Source organism: Myotis davidii, unplaced genomic scaffold (assembly GCF_000327345.1).
Source record: "Myotis davidii unplaced genomic scaffold, ASM32734v1 scaffold534, whole genome shotgun sequence".
Taxonomy (NCBI): Eukaryota; Metazoa; Chordata; class Mammalia; order Chiroptera; family Vespertilionidae; genus Myotis; species Myotis davidii.
This window is the reverse complement of record NW_006286678.1, coordinates 1,722,667-1,727,430: the sequence shown is the minus strand read 5'-3', so window position 1 is coordinate 1,727,430 and position 4,764 is coordinate 1,722,667. Positions and strand designations below refer to the sequence as shown.

General features: G+C 36.2%; 1 long non-coding RNA gene across 1 annotated transcript in view; it reads right to left on the bottom strand.

The window, feature by feature from the left end:
• Window positions 1-1,812: 1,812 nt before the first annotated feature.
• LOC107182259 overlaps window positions 1,813-4,764 on the bottom strand; it is a 16,009-nt gene continuing 13,057 nt past the window's right edge. Inside the window, exon 3 of the long non-coding RNA XR_001512978.1 lies at window positions 1,813-1,834. This is a non-coding gene — a long non-coding RNA (uncharacterized LOC107182259). The remainder of the gene's footprint in view (window positions 1,835-4,764) is intronic.

Here is a 4,764-nt window from a genome sequence, read left to right as displayed (position 1 = left end):
TTTCCTTATTGGTTTGTAGGAGTTCTTTATATATTCTGGATATTAATTCTTTGGGTTATATGGGTTCAAATAGCTTATCAAAAATCATACTGTCTGATAACATCAAAAGTTGACAAGTGTGTAAAAAAAAACAGAATTTTTACACATTGCTGGTGGGGGTGTAATCTGGTAAAACCACTCTGGAAAATCATTTGGAACTACCTATGTATTTGAAGGGTACATACCCTATGACCCACCAGTGTCACTCCTACATATACATCATAAAGAAACTTTTGGGAATGAAGAGTACAGGGTAGGGGATATAGTCAATAATATTGTAATGACTATGCATGGTGACAGGTGGGTACTGGAAATATTGGGGGAATCATTTTGTGAAGTATATGATTATCTAACCACTATGCTGTACACCTGAAACTAATACAAAATAATATTGAATGTTAAATTTAAAAAGAAACTTTTGAACAATTGTAAGAGGAAGTATATATTACGGTGTTCTTTAAACTATCATTTATAATGGGGAAAAACTGGAATAAATCCAAATATTCATCATGGATACTAAGTTGTGGGCATATTCATATAATGAAATACTTTACAGCCATGCAAATCAATACAATATAACCCACAATGACATGAAATAAATAGGTGCTTAATATTAGGTGAAAAAAAATCACAGAAAAATCATCTGGTATAAGGCTATTTAAATATAGGTTAAGATAGTCATGAAAATACATGTTGTTTATATAATAAAATCATAAAGAAAATCAAGGGTACAATAAACACAAGATTTAAGATGGTGATCATGTGACCTCTGGGAGGTAAGAAAGAGGATGAGACAGATAGAGGCAAATGGGGAACTTCAAGCTTATTGGTAATGTTCTTTATCTTAAACTGAATGATAGGCAGATGGGTGTTATTTGTTGATTTTTTAATAACTTATATGTAATTTATAATTTTTTTGTATATCAACATTGAATGGATATCTACTAATGTGAAGATACATATTTATTGAAATGATCATTACAAATTATATCATGTAGCAACATAGAAACATGCTTCTGATATGGTACTTAAAAATTAGAGTAGAACTTGTATATCAAAAGCTATGATTTCAACTACACACATGTTATAATTATAAGTGGATGAAAACTAAATATAAGCGAGAGAAAAGAAAAGACACTTGATTTTTTAGTTTAATTTTTCTTCTTTATTTCCATTAATGTGGTCATAATTCTGTGCCAATAATAAAATGATATAATTAAAACAGAAAATCGATGCTCTAAACAAATATTCATTAAAGTTATTGGGACCATATGCCAGACAACGAAGACACTACCCTTCTCAATTGCAAAGTATTCAAAGGAAAAAATCAATGTCATGATTGCTGCATTTGTGAATCTTGCTTTATGTAGCGACCAAAACACACCTCATCAGCCTTCTTCATCCATGTCACCTTTGACCATAATCCTGACAGCCACAGAAACGCGGTACCCTGACAGCTGAGAAAGGACACTGCCCCAAAACCTTTCCTAAGGCAAACTCTGCAACCCAATGACCTCATTTCGTGAAAGACAGAAGAGAAAGTTTATGACCAACTTACTCCTTGTTATCAAGAGACTAAGAAAGTGGAATATGATTTCAGAAAACTGCATCAGTTTCTATTTGATTTGCAGTCAAACCCATCTTTACTATTCTGCATTTAAGTAGCATGAATAATCCAAGGTCATCAGAAACACTTTATCTCAATCATATTACGAAATAATCTAAGTGTTTCCCAAAGAGATATTTAAAAAAGCTTGAGGAGCATTAATACTTACAGCTGTATCTGTCCAAATAGCTAAAGTTTGCAAAAACAAAATAGAAAATAAAGTACAAATGAGTGATGGTGTTTTAATGACTTTAAATCATAACTAAAGTGTTCATACCGTCAAACTTAGGAGAAAAAAATCACTACTGCTATATTGAAGTTAAGAATAAATTAGAGGCATGTAAAAGTCTGGAATAACAATATGCTATAAAAATTACTGATATAAAAATATGCCATTTAACAAATTTGATACTACAGAGACATAAAATTCTACATAGAGTCTGGAAGCAACCATGTGAACATAAGGGATAGCTGGGGTGATGCCAACATGGTTAATTCAGAAAGAAGCTCACATTTATAACTGGTTAGATTTAATTTCTGTTTTGAAGATAAATTACAATGCCAGAAATCTATATGCTTCAGAAATTTTTCTACTGGTATTTAAAGGCAAAAACTGGACAATATAAAAATATATTTTCAGTAAACATCTTCCCTCTACTCTCTCCCAAATCTCATGAACATCTCGGTTCACACAGATGGATGCACACACTCACACACATTTATATACACACCTCCAAATCTAGAATTTCAGTAATGAGTAATTCTTGGTTACCAATTACATACAATGCAATATATAGATTAAAAAACATTGTAATTGTTTAAAAACCAATTGTATAATTTTGGCGTTCAGAGATTTTTTAAAGAAATTGATTTAGAAAAAGTTGGAAAAGAAGCCCAAGCTGATTGACAGTTTGGAGTTTGTGTTTCCTCCATCTGATCATAGCCAAAATGCAAATATGATTAAGTTCTGAGAGACAGGAATCTGCAAAGTGTCTGCCGCTTACTAGCATCTTTCCTCTAGGTACCATCCCGCCAGGGCATGAAGGTTTCAAGGGTGGCTTTGTAGCTTGTTGCCTCACAAACCCCTTGGATTAGGAAAGGGAAAATAATCGTTATTCCATGCTCCAAATCTGATGCGGTGGTGGAGTCCGCAAGATAGGGTGTCGAGTTTATGTCTGAGATCAATGGGGAAAAGAACTGAAATGGACTGTTTGCCATGGGCACACAAGGAAAAAATGGTGGCAGAGGTGCCACGTGGTTACCATCTTTGCCTTAAACAAATTCTACAATCACCTACATCATTAGGAGATAAGACATGCACACATGTACACACCCTACAAGTGCATGTCCTTAGTCTATTAATAAAAATTGCATAAATATAAACCCATTTTGTATAATCATTCAACAAAGTCATTCAACAGTTCATTTAGAAAACCCATTTACAAACTGAATCATAATTATACGTACTACACATTGCTCTTGGTACCTGAAATATAGAATAAGAACTGACTCAGCCCTAGCCTGTTCGGCTCAGCGGATAGAGCATTCTGGTCAAGGGCATGTACCTTGGTCGCAGGCTCCTCCCTAGCCTGGGCCCTGGCCAGGGCTACTGCAGGAGGCAACCAATCAATGTGTTTCTCTCACATTGATGTTTCTCTCTGTCTTTCCCTCTCTCTTCCACTCTCCCTAAAAACCAATGGAAAAAGATCCTCAGGTGAGGATTAACAACAAGAAAAGAATAACTGGTTCATGCTCCCAACAAACTCACAAGCTAGACTACAAGATGTAAAAATCATCATCATACCCGATGCCAGTGGAGGGATGGACCAAGTATTAAGGAGACAGATCGGCATTTGTCAGGTGAGTTGGCCAAGGCCTTCCATTCATCAGTCAATAAACAGACAGGGTGTTTGAGTTGTGCCAGGATCTGTGCAAGTTACTGGGGATAGAAATAAATGCCAGGTCATACCCTCCAGGAGCTGTGATCTGGAGGTTTAGAGGCAGATGAGTTAGATCCCATAAAGAAACAGACTTGAATGGTAATAGGAGTTGGAACGGTAACAGGGATTGCAATTCAAATTACAAAAAGTTATTTTACAGAGTGAAGAATACCTTCGTAAATCACCCTCTTGGGAGTTCTCTTTCCACTGAGGATATAAAAAGCTGGTAACAGCTCAGTCCAACCTTAACAACAATAAAAAGCTGGATAGACTCATATTATAACTTCTTCTGAACCATCAGAGAGTTACAGTCCCCTGACAACCAAGGAGCCTAAATTTTCAGGAAAGGTGGGACTTTCCAAGGAGCCAGGAAAATGGAGGAAGCAACACTGGGTGCCATACTGGTGGCTAATAAGAATTCAGCTAAATTTTTAACTAATTACAAAAGATCTAGCTTTTGCCTTTCTCAATTCATGTCAGCTATACTGTAACTATTTAAAAATAATAAACTTGAATAGAAAGGCACCAGCTTATTTGGGCTCAGGAATCATTGTTTTTTTCAACCCTGGCAAGCCTTACATTTCTAGATTCTCTCTATTCCCTCTGTTTCTGCTCTCAAACCAGCTAATTCTTGCCTGAGCTCATCTCATTCCTGAAAGATGTTGCTATAAGCAGCAAGTAAAAGCCAATACACATTAACACTCTGGCTCTTTATAACAACCTCCCCTGGAGTACTCACATGAGAATCAAATAAGTCATCTTGTATTCACTGAACACACACACAAAAAGTCTTCAAGTGGTGAAAATGCTTATTGTGGGACTTCTACACTAATTCATAAACCTCTGTATACCTAAGAATCTTAACCCATTTCTATTTTAAAACCATTACAACACTTAGAAAAGAAAACAGGACTAGAAACAGAATAGATTCCAGAAAGAAACCTATACACATACAGTCAAATGACTTTTGATAAGGCGCCAAAGCAATTTAGTGAAAAAAAGTGAAATTTCTTCAACAACTGGATTAGAATAACTGGATATCCATAGCGAAAGAGAGAGGAGAGAGGAGAGGAGAGGGGAAGGAAGGGGGAGGAGAGGGGAAGGGAGTGAAGGGGAGGAGACAGGAGGTGAAGGGAGGGGAGGGGAGGAGATGGGGGAGGGGAGGAGGGGAGAGGGGAG